At 40.5% G+C, this 24957-nt stretch overlaps 1 long non-coding RNA gene across 1 annotated transcript; it reads left to right on the forward strand.

The window, feature by feature from the left end:
- The first annotated feature begins 20901 nt into the window (after positions 1-20901).
- On the forward strand, positions 20902-23537 carry LOC141646161 (uncharacterized). Its single transcript, XR_012545392.1, has 3 exons — positions 20902-20990; positions 21083-21146; positions 23399-23537. It is a non-coding gene; the product is annotated as an uncharacterized LOC141646161 (long non-coding RNA).
- Positions 23538-24957: the final 1420 nt, after the last annotated feature.

Consider the following 24957-nt stretch of genomic DNA (forward strand, 5'->3'; position numbering starts at 1 on the left):
GGGTAACGAGTTCTTGGTGTCTATGTCACTACTTTGTGTCTTGACATGACACGAGTTATTCGAACGGTTTCCAATTTTTCACAATAAATTGGTGGCGACTCCACAAATGCAAACGCTTGTTCTCCTCCCAAGCGCCCCCGTGGGCCCGCGTCCACAGAAGCTAGCTCCTCCAAGCCCAAGTACAGTGCCCTGTCTGGGGACAAGTGCCACTATTGTAGTGGTGTTGGGCATTGGAAGAGAAATTGTTCAAATAATCTTGGCGATATCAAAGCTGGAAAGGTTATTCCAGTAGGTAAATTACTATCCCTATCTTTTATGTTTCAATCTCAACTTTGGTATTTTGATACAAGTTGTGATGATTACCCTTTTTATTGTAATTAGGGCATCCTAGCAAGGATAAGGGCAAAGAAAAGCAAGCCTAGAAGATCTTGAGGGAAGCTAGATGTAGCCGAACATGGTGCTAGATCTATGGAAGCTTGGCTTTATGTTGCTTTGTCTTTATTTTCATGTTGTATTTTGAGATTTTAGAACTAATTTGATTTCCTTGTTTGACTTGGAAATTTATTTGTATCCTTTAAACAATGGTTGTATTTTGGATATTGGTGACTTAATTTGCAACCTAAGTCACTTACTTTATCGTATCATTTGTTCTAAGATTATCATCATACACTACTTGCATCGTGAAACATAATATTATCGACTTAAATTGATCAAATAGACAATTATAATGATTAGATCATTATAAGTCCATAAGCTATGAATTTGATTCTCCTTATGCTATTGTTACTAATAGTAACAACTTACTTATGTAAGATCAATTATAAAGTTATGATGAGCTATTGAACTCTATAGAGGATAATTTAATTTTACCAATTGGCTACACCATTTATAAGACTCCATACGAGTTATGGGAGGGCTTAAGATTTCAATTTTGTTCATTACATGGACTATAGTCGATTTGAGTTGTCAAACTCACTTTTGTGAATGAGCAATCCAAAATGAACACGTTATTTTGGAAGGCCACCCAGGAGATACCTGAAATAGAGAGTCTATTTAACATATGACATGGATAAGAATCGTATATTATGTCTACCGTAAAAGAGCTAGTCTTTTATGAGCTAATGCGTCAGTCTAAAGAAACACCTAATACTCCTCCATATATATGTTTGTCACTCACAAAGCTATCTCTCAAGAAGATAGATGTATTTCTGAGAGATAGAGTGGGAGTAGATAAGATCGTCACAAACATGTCTTATAGTTAATGTGTTACTTTGTGAAAGTGATAGAACTATAATCTATAAAGATAGAGTGGGAGTATAGCTCAGTGGGAGTTTAGCACACATGTCTTGTTGTTAAAATGTTGCTTTGCGAAAGTAATGGTATTATCCCAAATCGACCTTGTTACATACGAGCCATAGCATTATAGTCCAAACATTGTTACTCAAGAGTAGATTTACTTAAAGGCGAGGGTCTCCTTAAAAGTAAATAGAGCTTTAGAGTACTTAAAAGCATAGATTGACATGAAGATGTTGATCAAGATAAATTATGTTACGAATCGCCACATTTCATTCTGATGAAGAATGGCAAACGATATTTAAGATTCGCTTTTCTAAAATGGGAATTTAGAGAAGGATGTGTTTGGAACACAAAACCTTAGATAAAGATCTAAGAATCCTAACAAACAAACAAACAAAAAAACTACTGCCGGTCGCCGCCTAACTCCGCAACTCTCGCCTCGAGAGAAGCAACCTCGGCGTCACGAACCTCGAGCTCCCTCAGCAGGCGAGCCGTCTCCTCCCGAGACTGGGCCAGCTCTCGCTCCAGCTCGTGCTCCCTCTGCAAACGCAAAATTGGCTCATGTCAATCATTTCAGGCAATCATAAGAAAGTTAGAAAATTCAAAGATGAAGTAAACGAAAGGTTCATACCTGACGACCTCGACCGCCGACAATTTCCTCGACGGCAGTAGCTCGCAGCCGGTTGGCTACCCTCCATAACGCCACAAACCGAGACGGCGCAACCTGCATTTTCAAAAAGAAGTTCTCAATAATTGGATAAGTTCAATCAAATATGTTCTTACACAAAAATCATACAAATTAGAGGCTCACCCTCCGAATCAGATGCTGCCAATCGTCCAAGCCAGCATCTCTCACAGCCACGTCAAAGTCACGCAGCTCGGAGATCGTCCTCCTCCCGGTCGCGTCAGTGTACTCGAGGGTCTCGGGGTACTCTGGGGGCTCGATGCCCGCCGCCTCAATTTCCTGCAAAGACAAAGGATTGCCATTAAATCGGTGATAATTCATCATGCTTTCAAAATGGTCATAAGGAGAGTAAATGCTCACCACAACCGGCCAGTACGCCAACCTCCCATAGAGGAACGCCGACTAGTCCTCACCAGGAAGCAGGAGGGCGTCACCACCAACGCCAGCCAAGTCAGCCTCTCTCTCAACCTCAGAAGGCTCCCTGAACATCGTCCTAGGAGGATCGATGGGAACCGTCAAGACATCCCGAGAGCACTGGCGAGCCAAGCGCTCACCCAAGTACCACACAAGACCCATCAACGTCCTCAGCAGCAACCGGCTCGAGCTCCTAGGTCGAAGGACCTCAGCCACGAAAGGAGGAGCGTCAGCGTACTCCGCCCAAGGCCTGGGCACCCACTGAGAAAACACAAGCAAGAAATCATTCTTATGATCGGTTTAAAAAGTAATGAAGAAGCAAAACAATATAAGTGAGATGCTCACGCTGTCCAGCTGAAGAGCGTTCACATCCCGCCGGTAGACACCATGAGAGGAACGCTTGCTCCTCGTGCGACACATCACCCAATCCCTCACGATGGGATAGGCCTTCTCCAGCGGCTCCGTCCTCTTGGGCGAGAGGCCCGAAAAGTAGGAGTACACCCACGCCTGTGAAGCAAGATAGTCAATAACGATCTTTCGTAATTGGATAAGGAAAAGAAGTGATTTTAGTCTAAATGAAGGTTCATACCTCCAACAGTAGTCCAGGTCCGACAGCACCAGGAGAAGTCCCCTTCTCCATCAACTTCGGACGAACCATGGCCCTCAAAAAGCGGATGAGGACCGCAAAACCAGCAGTGACCCAGTCCCAACGTCCTGGGGAACTCAGGTCAGAAAGAAAGGGAAGGAGCTTCGTCGACAGCCTCTTTCCCTTGTCTCCGAGGTAGATCGAAGACATGAACCACCAGAGCCATAAGCGGGCCCTCTACTCAGCTGTACAGGGAGGAGGAGCCGTCTCTCTCCCGTCAATCACCACCTGCGACGGGGTCTTCCCCGCAAATTAGTCTCGGACATAAGAACTAGGCACCAAACCAGGCACTGCAGCAGCCTTTGGCGCCAAGTTCCAGCCGATCAACCTCCTAGCCTCGGCTGAGTCCACCCTCATGGCAGTCTCCGGCCACTCCACCGCCTCGGTCCCACACGGCAGACCAGAGATCATGCCGTAGTCCTCCAACGTGACTCCCACCTCACCAAAAGGCATGTGAAAAGTGGAAGTCGTGTCCCAAAATCAGTCCAAGAAAGCGCGGACCAGGCTAAGGTTAGCCCGCAGCTTCCTCTTCACGATATCCCTCCAAGCCTGCACCAGGGCGCCAAATGCTCCTCGCTCGATCATGGCTCGCTCCTCCGCCGACAGCCTCTCGTAGCACGCCATCATCGTCGTGTAGCCCGAGAACGATCTGATGTTCCCGGCCTCCTATTGTGATTTGAAACAAAAGCTATCTTTAGTTTGAATGAATTGGAAAAGATATGAGCAAATGAAATGAAAGGAGATGAGTGATGAGTAATGAATCCAAGATTACCAAGCTCTTCACCGTCCTATAGGACAGGTGACCCTCCGCGGCCCAAAGCCGATTACTCGTCGTCCCAGTCTCGGCCACGCAGTGCTCCCCTCAGCTGACGACCACCTCGCCCAACGTTGGCCCGCCTCGGGGCCTCCTCCTCCTCCTCCTCCTCAAGGACCTCGTCCTCAGCAACCTCAGCAGCTGCCCCAACAGCAGTGAAAGCCTCCTCCAAAGCCTCCTCGAGAGCACGAGAAGCGTCAACGGATGTGTCTATGTCCATGGGAGATCTCCCAGAAGTATAAGCCTCATCACCTGCAAAATTAAGGTAAATTTTAGGCCGCGTCAAGTGACGACAAGCCTTGATTAGGGGATTTTTCGAGTTTTAAAAACCCGAAATCGCTCTTTTCTCGCCATCTTTGGCCGTATTCCCACAAACCCGATCACTCATGTGGTAATTTGGGTTAAGTCAAGCCTAAGTTGAAGCCTAGTCATGGGTTCGAGTCGAAATTTCGGCAGCATTTCGTTATAACGGCGATTATGCCCTAGAAAAGTGTCCTGAAAAAGCCGTCACAAACCAAAATTCCGAGATGGTAGGAAGTTTACCCATCATCCAAGGATTCCAAATATCAAGTTTCATCGCAAATGGGCATTCCGAAGGCTATTTTTGAAGCGATTTACGGTTTAGCTGTGAAACCGTCTCAATTTCGCTCAAATGCCCAAAACTCAACGAAAATTCGAAACAAATACACGGTTATGATCCTTATATTACCAATTAGCCATTTACAAAGTCAATTTTACAAGGCAAGATCATTTGGGGGAAAAGCCCCAAATTTTCGACTTTTTAGGGTTGAAAAACCCGAATTTTGTCGATCCAATTCGTCCATTATAGAAGATTAATGCAAGAATAATATATATACCTTGGTTAGTCATGGCGAATGCAAGCTTTTGGATCAAATTTTGGCGGAAATGGTCGAGATTTGGGAGAGAAATTGATGATTTATGTTTCGAATAAATGAAATAAAACCTCTGTTTTATCGCGTTTTTACGCAGGAAAGACACCACCAGGAAAAGACGCAGCAAGTGCTGCGCCTCTTCCAAGAGACGCAACTCTTGCTGCGCCTCTTCCTCAACTCCCCTTCATACGAATTTTCAAAAATTCGTTATGAGTTCGTTATTAGTGGGCCCATCTTTGGTGCGCCTCTTCCCCAATGACATTTTATCTTTCCCACATTTCTAAGCCAACTGCAGACTATCATACATTATTTATTGCTTCCAAGACCTTGCTTGTCACAACGAGCAAGTATTCTCTGACAGGTGTTTCGACACGCCTTCATTATGTTCCCCCAGCGAGAGTAAGCGGATAGACAATCCCTCTCGAGACATGGAGATAGGTTCCCGATAAGGTTTCCCTAACGAGAGTTCACGACATACAATCGTCCTTCTCAAGTTCTTCTGAAGTTTGTTTGAAGACAACCCAAGCATATTTCTCCCAGCAGTTCCCGCCTGTGTCCTGCTACTCATGATATTTCTTGTTTACCTACGGAGCGCGATAAAGGTGTCGTTCTCCAGAAGTTCCCAAACCGGCAGAGTTCTTACACTCGAGCCTTAATTACCCCTTAGGTTGAAATTATATTTGGCCTCCTTCCCACTGATGCTTTCCTTTAGGGTCCCACGCCCTAGCACAATCCTTACTTATTCTTTAGGTCTTAACCTTAGCTCCTACGCTTAACTTTAGCTCCTACGCTTACCTTTAGCTCCTACGCTTACCCTTAGCTCCTACGCTTTACCTTAGCTCCTATGCACCTCCGAAAGCATCTCGAAGAAGAAGTCTCAGGTATGGTCTCTTCTTATGGCTGGCGAGCTTCCTTACGTAGTCTAATGGACTTTAAACGACCCTCCCCGATAGTCGACAGACTCTAAAATGTTCCCGACGACAGGTCCTTGGCTCAGACCCCTTGAGCCGCCTCACGTCGTCAGGTTGTAATCTTCGATTGACCTGATGGCTATACTTTGACTTTCGCCTTGTCCAAGGCTCAGTCAAAGTGGGGGCTCTGTAGATACCTCATTTCTGCACCTCCCGCAAACCACCCGGTGATGATTGGGCCGCATGTTTGGTACGCGGAACGATTTATAACAGTTCGTAAGTTTATTGTCAAGTGATTGCTCAAATACTGGTGTCTACCTCTTAATTGTCATCTACGCGCCGATACGGTCGTTTTGACAGTAATTAGAGTACATTTGGAGTCCGGGCCTAAAACCGTCTTCATTTTCTGATAACTGCTAAAAACCGAGTCAGAATGTTCTGGAATGTTCCGGATATTTCTGTTCCATATTTTATAAATCTTTTAATCTTTGGTAAAGAATTTCCCGTAATATTCATACAAAATATTAAGGAAAATAGGATTAATCCGTTATTCCATAAATTAAACACGGAAATCTTTCTTCCGCAGGAGGAAACCACTTGGGAACAGACGCAGCAGGTGTTGCGCCTCTTCCAAGGGACGCAGTGGCTGCTGCGCCTCTTCCCAAGTCCTTTTCTGCGTATTTTTCGTATCTTTTTCATATCTTTTCGAGATTCACTTCCAAAGTCTCTCCGAAAACCCTAATTCCTTCACGTGATTAGTATAAATAGGAGCCTTCGCTCCTCATATTTCTCACGCGAGTGTCCGCCCTTCTCTTCTCCCTTTGCATTCTAGACCACGTTCTTACTTTTTGGCGTCAACGTGCTTGAACATTCGACCACGTAAGCTCGGATCCTTCTGAGTACCAGCCTCATTTTGCATGACCGACCAATTTGACCAACTCCACAATAATCAACTTTAATCAATCTTATTCGTTTTCCTCTTACGAGGGCACTTTCGTCTACATTCGAGTCGAGCATCACTAAAACATAAACTTAGTTCATCTCGTTTCGTCAAACATGTAAGTCTGAGGGTCTAAATCTCTCTTTTAATTATTGTTATTTATTTATTGTAATCAATATTGTAAGGTTTATGTCGAAAGTACTTCTAAAACCGATTTCTAAAATCCTTTGTTTAAAACCCTTTTTACGGATTATCAGAAGACAGACGTCGAGAAAGGACGCAGCAACTGCTGCGCCTCTTCGAAGGGACGCAGTACCTGCTGCACCTCTTCGTGAGGCTGCCGCAGTTCCTGCTTCCTTTCTTCTTCCTTCGTCCTCTGTTAGTTTCGTTTCTTTATTTTCTTTCGCCATTGTTTGTTCATATTTCTTTTGGCATAATAATTCTAACATGTAATGTATTATTCATCACCATTAGCATATAATTCGTCGTTAAATCCCGACTTAAATCCCTTATAATTCATATTTGCGGGTTTTCGTCATTAAAATCAATCCGGGTTGTAGAAATTCGATTCTTTCATATCGAGTTTCTGGAATTCGATCTTTGGTATATTTCTCACCTGTTTATCCGTCATTAATTCATCATTAATTCGATATATTTAACCTATTTAGTTCACTCATGTCATTAATCAATCTTTCATTCATGTAATTAATTCGTCCACATTCGTTTTGTCCATGTTTTATCGTTTTTATGACTCACTCACATGTAATTAATGTATTAAATCACTTTCATCCGAGTCAAATGTCACAATCAATCCTTAAATTCACCCACGAATATTAACAATTTGCAGTTCCGGCTTCACAGCCAGAACTCAGCCTTGGAACAGACGCAGCAACTGCTGCGCCTCTTCCAGAGGGCGCAGTCTCTGCTGCGCCTGTTCCCGGTTGAATTCTGTCTCTGAACTTCCGTTCTACCTTAACCTAGTTTAATTAGTTACGTATTAATTAACTATTATTCGTATTATCACCCTAATTCCTGTTCGTTAATTTATTTATTTGTTCTTTCTCAAATTATCCGTTTTAAAAGTATTTTCGACATAAATCAAAGGAAACCGATGTAATTATTGTAATTTTTTATTTTATTATTATTTTATTTCTTTTATTGCATCACTTGTATGTTCTCACATGTAATCAACCTAAATTTCTACCTTGACATTATTGTATGCTAAATTACATGTTCACCGACTTAGTTAATTCTCACATGTTAGGATTAAAACTTGGATGTTGCATTGCATGCATATAATCGACAATATATCGAGTATGAATAACTTCCCTAATCATTAGTAGAGGCCGCTATCAAGGCGGGCGGGATTAGGTGTTCGATCAAAAGAGCTTCCTAATACGTACCCTCACCCCTTACTCCAGATCTCTGTGAACATCCGTGTTCATTGGCATCCACGAGAGTCATTCTAGACATAGAATGCTAAGGGTAACGAGTTCTTGGTGTCTATGTCACTACTTTGTGTCTTGACATGACACGAGGTATTCGAACGGTTTCCAATTTTTCACAATAAATTGGTGGCGACTCCACAAATGCAAACGCTTGTTCTCCTCCCAAGCGCCCCCGTGGGCCCGCGTCCACAGAAGCTAGCTCCTCCAAGCCCAAGTACAGTGCCCTGTCTGGGGACAAGTGCCACTATTGTAGTGGTGTTGGGCATTGGAAGAGAAATTGTTCAAAATATCTTGGCGATATCAAAGCTGGAAAGGTTATTCCAGTAGGTAAATTACTATCCCTATCTTTTATGTTTCAATCTCAACTTTGGTATTTTGATACAAGTTGTGATGATTACCCTTTTTATTGTAATTAGGGCATCCTAGCAAGGATAAGGGCAAAGAAAAGCAAGCCTAGAAGATCTTGAGGGAAGCTAGATGTAGCCGAACATGGTGCTAGATCTATGGAAGCTTGGCTTTATGTTGCTTTGTCTTTATTTTCATGTTGTATTTTGAGATTTTAGAACTAATTTGATTTCCTTGTTTGACTTGGAAATTTATTTGTATCCTTTAAACAATGGTTGTATTTTGGATATTGGTGACTTAATTTGCAACCTAAGTCACTTACTTTATCGTATCATTTGTTCTAAGATTATCATCATACACTACTTGCATCGTGAAACATAATATTATCGACTTAAATTGATCAAATAGACAATTATAATGATTAGATCATTATAAGTCCATAAGCTATGAATTTGATTCTCCTTATGCTATTGTTACTAATAGTAACAACTTACTTATGTAAGATCAATTATAAAGTTATGATGAGCTATTGAACTCTATAGAGGATAATTTAATTTTACCAATTGGCTACACCATTTATAAGACTCCATACGAGTTATGGGAGGGCTTAAGATTTCAATTTTGTTCATTACATGGACTATAGTCGATTTTAGTTGTCAAACTCACTTTTGTGAATGAGCAATCCAAAATGAACACGTTATTTTGGAAGGCCACCCAGGAGATACCTGAAATAGAGAGTCTATTTAACATATGACATGGATAAGAATCGTATATTATGTCTACCGTAAAAGAGCTAGTCTTTTATGAGCTAATGCGTCAGTCTAAAGAAACACCTAATACTCCTCCATATATATGTTTGTCACTCACAAAGCTATCTCTCAAGAAGATAGATGTATTTCTGAGAGATAGAGTGGGAGTAGATAAGATCGTCACAAACATGTCTTATAGTTAATGTGTTACTTTGTGAAAGTGATAGAACTATAATCTATAAAGATAGAGTGGGAGTATAGCTCAGTGGGAGTTTAGCACACATGTCTTGTTGTTAAAATGTTGCTTTGCGAAAGTAATGGTATTATCCCAAATCGACCTTGTTACATACGAGCCATAGCATTATAGTCCAAAAATTGTTACTCAAGAGTAGGTTTACTTAAAGGCGAGGGTCTCCTTAAAAGTAAATAGAGCTTTAGAGTACTTAAAAGCATAGATTGACATGAAGATGTTGATCAAGATAAATTATGTTACGAATCGCCACATTTCATTCTGATGAAGAATGGCAAACGATATTTAAGATTCGCTTTTCTAAAATGGGAATTTAGAGAAGGATGTGTTTGGAACACAAAACCTTAGATAAAGATCTAAGAATCCTAACATATTATGCATAGCTATCTTAAGTTATCCCAAAATGGTCTTAAGCAAGCATATTGGCATAGAGTTAAGTTATCCCAAAATGGTCTTAAGCAACATATTATGCGTAGCTATCTTAAATTATGTTTGGAACACAAAACCTTATCTTAAGTTATCCCAACATATTATTTATTGAGTATAATGTACCAATGCTCTCTTCTGTAAAAGAGTGATTGGGAGACTAGGAAAAGGTGCGATATATTCTAAGATTTCTGAATCTATGTGAGAGAATATTGGCATAGAGTTAAGTGTCTTATGATGATAAGATCTTTTAAATCTGTTTAAAATCAACAAGGTTGAATAGGTTATTTATGGTGATGAAAGTGGAATTACTATGATGGAGTCATAGTCGTTCACTGAACCTATTCAGTTGTTGATCACATGAAATCATTTGCTGATGATTCCAGCATTAGAATGATCATGTATACTAACAGACGCACACGATGTGATGAAGTATATGCTAAGAGCATAATAAGTCAATAACAGGTTAATTCATAAGATGGTCTTGTGAAAGCCTTAAAGAACAATTGAGGATTTGTTCGATTATTTGGATGATAAACTAAGTTATGTGTTGAAGGGTTGCACAAACTTTAGTTTCCAAACTGAAGAGGATTTGTCGAAATCCTTGCCTGATTTTATTGACTAAGGAGTGAGAAACTAGAAAGGTGTTTTAGTTTTGTACATTGCAAATTCTACAAAAGGAATCTAAATAAAGTGTGATAAAATGGTCAACATAGGGTATAAGAGTGAATCCCTTTGTAAATGACTTTATCACAAGTTATGTGATAACAGTGGGAACATCTTTCAAGTTAAAGAGCCCAAGTCTGGTAAGATGACTAGACATAAACTTAGATAAATTCATGTCATTAGAGATGACATTGAATAGAAGGAAATGGCAATAATAAAGTTGGAATACATGGATATATGGTATATCCACTTGCCAAACTTTTATTGCAATTCAACTAGTGTAAAAGGTACACTAAAGATTATAAGATATGAAGTAGTAATAGTGTATTGACTATTCATATATGATAATCGCATTTATCGTTTGAGTTTCTTTAAACTCACCCTTTACTTTGTTATATCCAAATGGGTTGTAGAGACAAATTGAACCCCATTAAAGTGAACTGGATTGACATAGTACTCGCCCCTAGTAACTTAGAAGAGGTGACGTCTCGAAGTGACTAGAGTGTGATGCGATTGATGGCAAGTTCAAGTGCCATAGAGTCATATGGGATGACTAATCAATCACATAGACAGACTGTATGGGACACTCTGTTGGGCAGTGACCTCTTATAGAGTTCTGGTAATTCATAAAGCCTGGTCGTGGCAAGAGCTACTATAGTATTCTTATGAGTCAATTCTTTTGACTAGAGACTATTCGCCCAAGTTGGCACAAATTTCTGATTGGCTTTGATTTATGCTCTACGACTGTCGTAACTGAGGTCAAATGAGTATATTTTAGGTTATGATGAATTGTGACTCAACAAAGGGAATAGTGCGATAGGAATTGTCCGCCCCCTTGTCAGGGTTATTTGAAATCTCAAGGCCACTCGAGGAGTAGTGAACTGGAAATGCGTGGCCACGCTCGGACGGTATCTATAGTAGATAATTCCGGTCAGACAGTTACTCTCCAGATCGAAGAAACCACTTAAGATATGATCAAATGCAAGTACGACCTGTGAGACACCTTGCATTGAGTGGGAGATTGTAATAGGACAAGAGAATTGGTGACGCACACTTGTCTCGGACAAGTGGGAGATTGTTGGAGTATGTGTCCTCAACAATAGTGCGATCACATGTTTAAATCTCATATTAAGAATACGTAAGGGATGATTCATTTATATAGTCAACTGATCATCATTAATCGGTAATGATTGACTAACTAGAGTTTGACATTACTGTCGTTTGACGGTGGTGATCAGTTGATCCCTTAAGGTCACACCTAAAGGTAAATTACCTTAATAGACAAATTGATTAATTGTATGACGATACAAGTTAATCAATTCCTTAAAATTGAACAATTCAATTGTGAGAGAGAATATTTTATATCTTATTGTAATGGGATTAAATAAGATTTATTTTAGTAATTGAAATATTTTATTACTAAAATTGATTTTTGTTTGTGAAACAATTGAGATAAGAATGAACGGTTAATTATAATTATAATATGTTGTGAATTATAATTATATGACTCATTTTATTTATGTGATCAAGTATCACTAGTCAATTTGTCATATGTGATTTAATTAATTTATAAAATGATATTTATTTGATAAATATGCATTAAATTAATTAATAACATGTAACATACTACATGTGACATATTGTGTGACAAATGACAAATTGACAAAATAAAATTGTAGTCTATTTTATGAAGTGGACCGAAATGGAGGGAGTTGTTATGGATTGTGTTTGTTTTATTTTATAGAATAAAATAGGTGTAATCATGCCTATGCATGATAGCCTTACACATCTATGTCTTGTGAAGACAAAAAGCAAAAGGCAAGATGCTCTCTTTGGCCTCTTCTACCCGGCTCCATGCTCCTCCATATGAGCAATTTTTGTTCTCATTTTATTTATTCATATACACTATATGCAAAAACACACTTCTCTCCCACTTCTCTCTAAACAAGTTTTTAGAAAACAAGAAATTGTTCATCAATTCTAATAACAATATTAGATTACTAGTGTAGTAATAGAGATAATATTAGAATTTATTTTAAGGTACAATAATACACTAATCTAGTTAATTAGTATATTAATTTTAAGGGATTTGTCTTGGGTGCAATCAAAGGAGAATCTCTACATTGGGATTTTTGGAGGATCATCCACCATTTTAAGCTCAAGAACAAATAAGGAAGGTGACCTTATTTGTGCCCATTATTTCGATCCATATAACAATGTAAGGGACATTGTTTTTTTCTTTATTAATCTCTTATTTTGTTATGCATGCACTAGATCTAAAGAACACATATTAAGATGTTAATTAGTTCACTATTAGAAGAGTCTAATAATAGGTATATGAACCTAACAAATTGCACATAAATAAAATACTTCTATAACTTCGAGCTTACATGGTCAATCATAATCTCCTCTACGCCAAATCAACAAACCATCCAACCGCAAAAGCAAGGTGCCCACAACAACGCACCGCGGTTACACTACACCATAGCCTCTATACTACCCAACAAACCTTCTATGTCTCCACTTCTTATGTCGCCAACACCAGAAATCAAGGCAGTTCCGATTGTTTTTTTTTTTTCTTTTTTCTTTTTTTTTTTTTGATTTTTCGATTTTTTTTTTAACTTTTTTTTTTGAAAGAATTGCACACACAAATCTATGGGTTGCCTCCCAGAAGCGTTGTTGTTTTACGCCGTTGGCTCGACATCTCGCGGAGTGGTAAACCACCCGACTTAAGTAAGAGTCTAAAAAGTTACCTTACCAATGGAACGTGGTGAGCACTACTTGATTTGATATATATGACTTGTGTTGCTTTACCGGAGCCCTTCCGGCGAATTAGTTTATCAAACCAAGTCTTACCCTTTCTTTTACCGGCCTCAGCATCTTTAAGATTCTCCCATAGAAGGATACACCTTTTCACTTTAGGCATACAGTCCTGCAAAATTTCACAAGTTTTGCTCGGAAGTGCTGGCTTCCAGCTTCTCATAGAATTATGGTTAGTAGCAATAGCACAAAGAGAATAAACCGCAGAGTTAGTCATTTTAGATGGATTAATTTCACATTTAACCACCCTCCCATTAAACTCCATAGTTAAGGAACCATTTGGAATATCAATTTGGGTTCCTGCAGTCTTTAAGAATGGTCGACCCGATAAAATTGGGACTCCATCGACCTCCTGTGCCATATCCAAAACATAGAAATCAGCTGGAAAAACTAGCTGATCTACCTTAACCATTACATTCTCTACTACTCCCCTAGGGTGAACACTAGACCGATTAGCAAGTTGGACTACCACCCTAGTACTCTTTAAAGGACCAAGCTTAAGAGACTCATAAACATGGGACGGAATGACATTTATCGACGCCCCTAAATCTAACAGGCTCTTTCAAACCGTGTATCACCTATAGTGCAAGGTATAGTGAACACACCCGGATCACTACACTTGGGAGGGATCTTACTCTTAAACAAAGCCGACACAAATTCACTAGCTTTACCCTTTGGCTTTTTCAAACTACGTTCCTTTTGATTTCTTCTAATTGTACAAAGTTCTTTTAAAAACTTTGCGTTCCTAGGAACACTCTTAAGCAACTCAAGTAAAAGAATATTTACCTCGCATTTACGAAAGGTTTCGTAAATATCATTGTCATGCTCCTTCTTCTTGGTATCTTTTAAAGCCCCGGAAAAAGGTGGGAGGGGCTCATATGAAGGCATAGATGGTGTCACCTCCTTGGAATTAGATGCATCTTCTCCAAAGCACCCGGTTGTTTAGCTTCCAACCGATTGACCGCAGTAGCCAATTGACTAACTTGATTCTCAAGATTCTTGAAATTCTGCTTATTTTCTGCTCTATCTTGAGTGACACTAATGGTAAGAGCCCGAATCATGTCCTCAGTAGACATTGATGAGCTCGGTGTAGCTTGTGGTGGTGCCTGAGTTATGGAAGGTTGCTCTTATGGTCGCATAATAAACTAACCTCTAGAAAGGCCAGATGATGGGCTAGCTTGAGAATTTCCCCAACGAAAGTTGGGATGAGCTTTTCATCCTTCATTATAAGTATTAGAGTATGGATCCCATTTCTTGTTTGGACTCTCCCATACACCATTCACCGTCTGAGAACCACCCTCTTGCATTTGAGTGCACAAATCGCTAGGATGACCCTCAGTAGAGCATATACCACAAATAACAGCCATTTGTCTGCCAGATAACATATCACGGAATGTGGAAGCAATATTATCAACCTTTTCCTCTAAGCCAGGATTAACACCCATAGCACTCATCCCTCTCCGTGAAGGTCTTCTCTCAAACTATCTAGAGGTCTCAGCTAGCTCTGTGATAACCTCCCAAGCTTCATCTGCATTCTTGTTGGCTATATTTCCTCCACAAGCAGAATGGATCATACGGCGGTCATCTTGGTTCAGTCCACCACAAAAATACATTATGAGATCCTGTTCGGAGTAACCATGGTAGGGGCAGCTGGCACAAAGCTGCTTAAACTTCTCTAGGAACTCATACATAGTTTCCCCGTCTTGCTGCTCAACATTATTGATGGCTCTTTTCAGATGAGCTGATCGAGAAGGAGGAAAATATTTCTCCAAGAACGCCTTCTTCATACCTACCCATGTAGTGATACTCCCCGGTGGTAGATAGTTTAACCAGTCTCTCGCACTTCCTTTCAAGGAGAAAGGAAAGGCTCTCAATTGCAACTGCTCATCTGTAATAGAAGGTGGCTTCATAATTGTGCACACAATATGAAAATCCGACAGATGTTTATTTGGATCCTCAATACTCGTCCCGCTGAAACTTGGTAATTGATGTATCAAACCAGATTTTAATTCAAAAGTAACTCCATCATCCAACGCTGAAAGTGATGCATAATGGTTGAACAGCAAGATTTGGAGTTGTGAGCTCCTTTAATGTGCGGGTCTCTCGGGCCATATTCTCAGTGGTAATAGAAATTTCCGATGTATCTGAATCAGAGTGTAAATCCTCCTTGGAATCTGGGTGCTCGAAAACAACTAACTGGCTCCCACTGATATGTCTCAACCTAAAAAGTGTCCGTTCAATCTTTGAGTTGTAAGGCTCGAGTGGATGGTTAGTAGAATGGGTATTATGCATAAACAAAACTAAAACAAAACTAAGACTCTATACTACAAAACACACAAATTAACTATTGCCTTCCCCGGCAACGGCGCCAAAATTTGATGAGCCGAAATCGTATGCTCCCAAAAATAAGTAATAAGTCCTATTACCTTAACTATATAGTAGAGGTAAGTCGGGTGTCGAACCACAATGAAAGCGATGTAATTAATGTGTAAAAAGTAAAGAGTACAAGTAACAATAATATGGGGGGGGGGGGGGGGTTTGAGATTGATTATAACTAATGAACTAATAAGAAAAGGCAATAAGTAAATGAGATGAACTCAGATGGCTAAAAGGTCCCGAGTCAAGGTTTATCCACTACTAGTTAACAATTGATCGTTGACCGCTAATCCTAATTTATCACTTGAGTATCCCTTTGTAAAACATACAAGTGTTTTAAATGCTCCTTAGATAATATTACTCAGTTCAAAACACGAGACTAAGCAACCTAATTAATGAACAATCTAATCCAAGCGTCTAGATTTAATTCATTAGCAGCATGAACGAATAGAACAATCAATGGAAATAACGACCTTTAACACACGCGGTTATCGGTTCGAATTATATATTTATTCCCCCTTTTACCCAACTACGATGAAACGCATACAAATAATTGGATTAAAGGTTGCAACTTTATCTAATGAATTGAACAATTACGGATTCAAACATATAGAATTGCAATAGATTGAAGGATGAAATAATTAATTGGCCAAATCAATTAAACATATAACAACCATAAATTATGAATAGAGAATAAATAATACTCAAGTATAAAGTAAAGGATTAAGACGGTCTCACAATTGAAGAACTCGTAGCTTCAAAGTACCTTGAATCGAGAAGGGAGGATTAGTTCCTCATACTTTGCATAAAGACGAATAATAATAGGGTTCTTGAGTTCTTCCCCAAAATTACAACTTGAATAAAATAATAGAATGATAATTAGAACTTGATGCTTAACCTAATAATAATAATAACTAATAATAATAGAATAGTTGGAATTAGGAAATAATAGACTCAAAGAACGAAAATACTCCTCGAGCTAGCCGTATCATGGGCGACCCGCGCCATATCCCGCGACCCGCGCGTCTCGCTGATTCAGAAATTGTTGCTGCGTGCTTCTCTTCTCGCTCCCGTTGACTTGCTTTTCCATTCATATTCTCCTTGTTTGTTGGCCCATTAAGAGACAACCCATGTGCTTGTGTTGGCTACTAGTAGTCTCTTTAAATTCTTGCCATTCTTAGCCATTCGCATAAGTCCAACATGAACTATGGACTTGTGTTCACTCATGCAGTCTTGTCCACTTATTAAAACCAATTATCAGATTTCTATGACCATACCTTAAAATCGTCTCAAAGACATTACCACATAACTTCAATTAATTACTACTAAAATACAATCAATAAGATAAAATGAGAATTAAACAATTCATATCTCTAGTGTTCCACTTATTCCAACAATAACCATCTTAATCAACACTCATATACTGTACAAAACCCGTTTTATCACAAGTATTAATCTCTCTTAATTTAGTCGTAATCCAAGTTGTAATACACATTTCAATATTAATCACATCTCAATCTTTCCTTAATTTCTCAATCGTTCTTAGTTTTAGTTGGGTAATTAGAAGATTATTTGGGGTTTATTGGAGGATTGACAACCTTCCATCAATCATCAAGTTTACTTCTATTATTCTTTACTTTATTATTTGGATCATCTCAAGTAGGTATAATCCCTTTTACCTTTGCTTAATTATTGTTAATTACATCACTTGTTCATCATGTTTTGCTTTGTTAGTATGATTGACAACCTTATTAGTGTAACACCCCCGCACACCAGGACGCCTTACCAAGGACCATCCCAGTGTATGAAGGTGTTACCATCTCGGTTACCCGAGGTAGTAGATCAAACAGACAGTAAAAGAACACTTATGTTATATTACCGTAACTCTTTAAAACCAAAAACAAAACTGACTACAAGTGATAACAAAGACTACTATGAACTAATGCCTCTGCATTTCTAGACCGGTAGCGTGATGACTCGGCTCCCTCCATGCCCAGCAGCAACAGACCAACTGTACCTGCTAAGCCAACTGCTCACCATCCCCAAATTGATCACCACAGTTTTGAAAACATAACATGGGGTCAGTACTGCACAATCGAGATAAGACAGACAAGATAAGTAACCAGCTGATCATCCACCATCTCTGGTCTTCGAACTCACACAGTAACCGACTACACACCAAAGTGTGTAGCCCTGCCAGATTACCCATCGCAATAGGTAATCCTCGCCACCAGTGGGGGACCTCAGCCAATCCCCACCTAAATCCCGCTCATCAACGATCGATAACCCTGTCCCTTAATGTGCACATCCCCTCCCGTGACGGGTTCCACGGAGGGCGAACTAGGGCGTGAAGCCACTCCCGCAAGTGACTCCACCACAATCATCACAACACCACAACATCACAACCACCACCACAACACCAACACTCTGATGATCAGCAGATACAGTAAACACAAAACAATCACATCTTAATTCAATCAACAGAGACTGAGTAGGGAAACCCTACCTTGTCGCCAACCATGAAATGCATCCACACATAGCCAAGCATGACTCTAAGATGAATCCTACAACGATGACCACATCCTATTATACAACTACTTCCAACAATCTACTGTAGGAAATCACAAGACAGCGACTTACCTAATGACGCGGATCGACGGTGACGCGAACGACGACCACGCACACATCCTTCCTATGCAAATCCCGTCTTTCCCATGGTTGAGGTGTAGGCTACATGTATGAGAGTGTGTGAAAGTAGAGGTGATTGGAGAGAGAGGTAGGCTAGGGTTAGAGGAGGAGAAACTGTCGAGAAATGAGAAAATAAAATGAATCTCGCGGACTTGCGTTTTTATATCAACGCGTCGACACCCGCCATACTCGGTCGAGTATTGCCATACTCGGCCGAGTAGACTCTACTCGGTCGAGTATACACTATACTCGGCCGAGTAGTCCCTGCTAGGTCGAGTAAACTCTCTCGTAACGCACCCATCCTAACCTAAGCCCTCACCTATCTCTTCCTAAAGGTCCTTCCTGGTCAAAGGGTCAGCCAAAAGAGTCCTTAAATATCCTGGGTATTACAGTCTTCCCCCTTAAAAAGAACTTCATCCCCGAAGTTCAGCCCACTCGTCTCAACAACGAGGTTAGCTACCTCAAAGACGTTCCCCCTAGCATAAGGCGTACCAACATCGACCACCACAAAAACAATACCACAAGTATTATCCCTAAACTTCATTGTATAAGACAGTGATCAACACACAACTGGCCAATAACCCCACTATATCACTAAAATCTTACTCTCTTGTCGGTTATGACACTTTACTTCACCACAAGACAACATAGCACTTTAACTCAACACAAGACAACATAGCACCACAAGACAACATAGCCGGAAGATGAACATAGAAGACAAGCATTTAAGGAAAGAAGGCTACGCACCCAAGAACTTTGTTGTGACTTTAATTTATATGGGCACTTTTATATCGCCGCGATATGTTATATCTACCCCTCTAAAAAGGAACTTCGTCACCGAAGTTCAGTGAACTCAAAGACAACGCTTACCCGTAAATAGTCATACTCGCGAGTCATACCTTTAGTGTATAATCACTAGACGTCTCCACTCATACTCCACGCTATACTATAACTTTTAGGAAAGAAAAGATGCACACGTAGATACCACCGAAAGAGCTACATAACAAGAAACATTATGATTCTAATGTCATCTCAACTCAGGCACATGACACATTACATTACTACTACAACTAGGTCGGGTACTCTATAATAGCAATCTAGTATAGTACACACATGACTAAATAATTAAACATACGAATCTAGAACAATTTACATCACCACATCATGCGACACACAGATACTCGGCCGAGTATTAAGGATCACTCGGCCGAGTAAGCGTTACTTGGTCGAGCATTCGAGTCTACTCGGCCGAGTAACCTCTACTCGGTCGAGTATTCTTTATACTCGGTCGAGTTTTGACAGGCAGAAAGCGATTTCCGTAGTGGAATCAATTCCACCCCCCGAGCTAACCTGCAAAAGTCACAACTCCCTACCAAATGCATGTCCAAAACTAATCTGCCATACCCAAAGTAAGCTAAAACAAGTAATGGCCTTAAGGCCAAGTACAGGCATCCAAATGTCAAAGTTCAAATCAAAAGATAAGTATCCAACACAACCAAAACAAGTCCAGAAGATACAAGAAAATCACTGATATGGACCCTCATCCATCTCATCATCGCCGCCTGCACCTGAAGCTCCGGCCCCCGAAGTACTAGCTCCCTGATAACCCGCTGCTGAGTAATCTCCTCCTCTTAGCTGGCTGTCATAGTTGGCTCCCCACGGTCCCGCGAGGCAGCCAAACTCGGTCTCCTCAGGGGGCCTCCAAAAGTCGGGGTCAACTCCATAGCTGTGAAAGACTCCCGTGTCTACCCCAGGTCCTCTCCACCAGACAGGCTGTGCTAGCTCAGTCCCTATGCCCTGAGTATGGGCCATCTCATGCATGTTGCGGAGCCACCAAGGTAGTGGAGATCCGCTCGGTCAAGTCGCTCACCTGCATCCTAGGGTCATGAACTGTGGGGTAGGGCGAGTACTGCTGTTGTAACACCCGTGAATTTCCTATTTTGACATTTAAAAATTTATTAAACCATTTGACTATTTTATTTTATAATTTTGGATTATTCAATTTGATTAATTTTATCTCGAACGCGATTTTTTATAAACATATGATATAAAAGCTCATTTTTATAAAAATACGTATTACTAAATTATATCTTTGAGTCATAATTTATACAAGAATAAATGTATACATATTTTGGTCAGATAATAATAAAGACAGTAATGATAATAATTCCCGTCTCAACATCCGTCTAGCTATAGACCGTCACATTTCACTCTGTACATGCGTTAATCCGGACCAATCAAAATTCGACGACACGTCACACCCACCTAACATCCTACACTCTACTTTTGAAAATATCTCTTTATTATATATAGTATTATTATTATTATTATTATTATTATTATTATTATTATTATTATTATTATTATTATTATTATTATTATTATTATTATTATTATTATATATTTTATTAATGTTGTTTGTGGTCATTGTTCAAATACCCGTCCCCACCCCCCTTCTTATCCCTTTCTTCTCCCTTTTTCCTGCGGAAAACAACAACAGAGTAGCATCAACACCACAACTTCATTTCCGCCATCTTCTACCTCAGATCTCAACCTCATTCCTCAACCTTTTTCGCTAATTCTCGCGCCACTAGCTTCCCCTTCTCATCCTCCTTCTCTAAAGGTAAGAAAGACGCCATCTTGCCCTCTGTTTCTGTTCGGCCGTTCCTTTATGGCTCTAATTTCCTTGCTAAACTCGTGTTTTGTGTTGTCTAGCTGCAAACCTGGACGGTCTGGAATAACTTTGAGTCAAAATCGAGTTCGTTGGAGCAGTTATAAGGTAACGGTGATGGGTTACTCGACAAGTGTCGAAATTCCGTCCCTTGTCTCGGTTTTTACTGTGTTTAGCGTAAAGTTTTGGTCTTTATGTGTTTCCTCATGTGTGGAGTTAATTTCGTGGAGCTTGGGGTCAGTTTACTTGGATATTAGTCGTTTCCATGGCTTAATCTTTCATGTTGTAGTCGTCTATGAAGCGAGTGTTGCTTGCTGTCTCTTCGAGGATCGGTGTACATTGCTTGCTGATTTTCTGGGTTTACTCATGGCTGGAATTTGGACCGTGTTTATCCTTGTTTAAGTTGTACTCATTCCGTCTCGAATTTGTCTTTTGTCGTCTGTCTGAACCCGTATATTTGCTAGACTGCTCACCCCTGTTTTACCCTCCGTTTTACCATTTTCGTTCTCAGTTTTGGGGCGGATTTAATGGTCCCTCAGACCGGTTTTTCCTGCTTGTATCTTTACGCTAAAATCGTCACCTGTTTACTCGATATTTGCTGCTTATAAACTCGGTTTTTTGGACTGTCGGATTCCTGTTTTTACTCTCTGTTTGGAGGGTTGTTTTTGAGCGGGAATGATGGCGAAAGGGGCTGTGTTTAGCCGCAGCTGTGGGCTGACCAAGGGTGGCCGTGACCACGCAGTGGCAGGGGGTAGAGACCTCAACCGCGGCTTGGCAGTAGCGGTTGTGGGTCATGGTGAATGGCCGTGACTACCTTGCCTTCTTTCTTTGGCCTTAAAACTCATTCATTTAGTGAATGTTGTTGGGCTAATTGTGTTTTACATGGTGGGCTCACTTTCCTATAGTCTTTGGGCTCACCATATTGTATTTGTTGGGCTTGACTTGTAGTCAATGGGCCACACTCATATTACGGGTACTTTCGGCGCCAAATTTGGTATGCGTAAATCGTTTAATTCCCGTCTCGTGCTTTATACGACGCAACCCGTTAAATATTGTTCATTATATATATATACATTTTCTCACATGATCAATTGTTTGGGGTTCAATATGATTTAATGGTTGGTTTGTACATGAGTAATATGTTGGGCTTGTTTATTCATTTAGTTGGGCTTGTTTTACATATTTAATTGGGCTTGCCTTGTTGTTGGGCTTAAAGTGATTTAATTAATGGGCTCCTTATAATTTGTTTATTGGGTTCATAAATGGGTCACTTGGACTTGGTCACATTTTACCCCGTAGTTTCACATAACGTGATTTATTCATTATCATTCATTATATTTCTTTTAACCGGCATGATAAATTATAAAATGAAATATTTATCTGTATAAGACAAGTATGAGATATTTATTGTTAAATAATTATTTGTGAAGGGTCATTGATAATGTCTTGTCTTTGTTTCTGTGGTGAGAGTCTTGGTCCTATCGGATACTAGGGGTGAGCCATAGGCCCTCTAGTTGCGATATGATCGTCGGGACTGATGTTCCCATCCGTACTTATGGTGAGATGCAAGCCATAAGTATGAGTGTGACATTAATAATCCCGTCCCATGTGCATGAAAAGGTTATTATAAATAATTACTTGTAAGAGTCGTATTCTTGTAGAAATGCCATATTACCATCGTACGTGCTTGACATACTTTTTGCCCTGCTTGTGCTGTTCTGGCAAGCACGGGTTTGACCTACTTGTGCTGTTCTGGCAAGTGCGGTTTTGGCCTACTTGTCTTTGTTCGGCAAGTACGGCTTTTGGCCACTTGTCTTTGTTCGGCAAGTGAGTCTTATCTTAGTCTTTCCGCCACTTTCGTCTTTGTTCTGGCGATTGGGGTACTCGGTCTCCTTAGTAGTCGAGTCTTGGGTGCGTGCTGTGCTGGCGCACGTCGAATCGGGATGTACACCCGAGAATCTGCAGATTTAGACTAGGACCGTATTATTACAGTAGTCCTACCCAGGGAAATTATAGTCTAAGAGTGATAAATGTCTTGCATGATTTGGATGGTTACTTTGGTCATATCTCCTTGAAATACGTGCTCGTGGCTAAGTGGCCGTGTCTGTTATCTTGACTTTCATATTATTTAATTGTCTCACATGAATAGTTTAACCGTTATCATGCTAATGTTGATCTATCTTGTTCCATCTCATTTGATCACCATGTTTAAACATAAACTTGATATCCTTATTTCTGTAAGAGTCTTACATGACTTACCTGTTTTAGTTCTTGTTTATGTTCGTTTCGACATATTGTGGCTGGGAGAACCTTGAGTTACTCCCCACTGACTGTGGCGTTCATGTTTACATGAATGACAGGTATTAGTGATGCATTCATGGGGTGAAGACATGTGTGAGCTAGCGAGCACTTCGGCCTAGTAGTTGGTTTATTAGGATTGTTTGGACCTACCTTTTATTGTATTGTCATTCGAGGGATATATTTTCCCTCACCTCGACTATCACGTTTGTATAATTTAAATTTTTTTTTCCCGCATTCTCTATTAATGTTTTGGATTTTGGTGAACCCGCGTTTTAAACTTTAAAAGTCTCAAAATTTCCTAATTTCTGCTTAATTTTTATAAGTTATATTTTCCGCTTTAACGAGGGGGTTCACAGCTGTGGGTAGTAGCTCGGCATGGAGTAAGAGGGCTCAGCCTCAACCGGGTCCACCCTAGGCTGTAACACCCCCATATCCAGAGGAACCTTAACTAGGCCTTCCTTAGCATATAAGGGCATTACCATCTCGGTTGCCCGAGGACAGTAATAATCAAATGTCGATAAAAGAACTATTATGTCATATTACAAGTGATTTAAAACCAACTGATGATATAAAAGATACAACTCAAAGACTACTCGCTATAACTATCAAATCTCGTGAAGACTCATCCCTGCCCGGACTCCAGCTATCAACGATATCAACACCTGCTAAGACAGACTGCTCACCATAAGGGATCACGGCAGACACATAACAAACAAGACAACCACACAAGGTCAGTACTGAGATAAAACACAACAATGCCAACAACATCTAACAAAACAATACGTCACAATCAGCCACACACACAATCACACCCACTCCAATCAATCTCCGTCACCGACTGTCCACTGGACCAGCCCTGCCACTGGGGGACCGCAGCCGTACCCACCAAATCCCCGCTCATCATACCGAGCGATAACCCTGTCCCATTAATGTGCACATCCCCTTCCGTGGCGGGTTCCACGAAGGGCGAAACTAGGGCGTGAAGCCACTCCCGCAAGTGACTCCACTCAGCCGAGAACGCATCTCGAGAACCAGAGACAAACAATCAGCAATCACAACCATCAACAGCAATCAATCAACAACCGTCAGAAAACCAATACGAATGCGACAATACACAACAACCACAATACAACCGCAACAACCGACACACTAGACCATCTACAGATACTGAGTAGGCGAACCTACCTTTAAGCAACTGCAACCAATCCATGCCAACATACGACATATCCAGCAATCAAGCAAAGCCTATAACCACAACACAATCATCTATTACTATCAAGCAAACCCTAACTGTAAAGACAAGGATACGGATGATGATTATGACATACCTATAAGGAGAAACCCGGCAAAAGACCGCTACCCGACTCAAGTGACGCTCTCCTAAGGCACAAGAACCTTCAAAAGGCTTCCATGGAGGTTTTATGGTGAAAGGAAGGGAAAGAGGCGACTAAAGGATGGAAGGAATGAGGCGGAAATGATTTGCGGATTTAACAAAACGCGATTAAAAACCCTCGCTGAAAACCCGATACTCGATCGAGTACCCCACATACTCGATCGAGTAACCCCCTACTCGATCGAGTAACCACGCTACTCGATCGAGTAGCCTCTACTCTATCGA

Source organism: Silene latifolia, chromosome 3 (genome assembly GCF_048544455.1).
Source record: "Silene latifolia isolate original U9 population chromosome 3, ASM4854445v1, whole genome shotgun sequence".
Taxonomy (NCBI): domain Eukaryota; kingdom Viridiplantae; phylum Streptophyta; class Magnoliopsida; order Caryophyllales; family Caryophyllaceae; genus Silene; species Silene latifolia.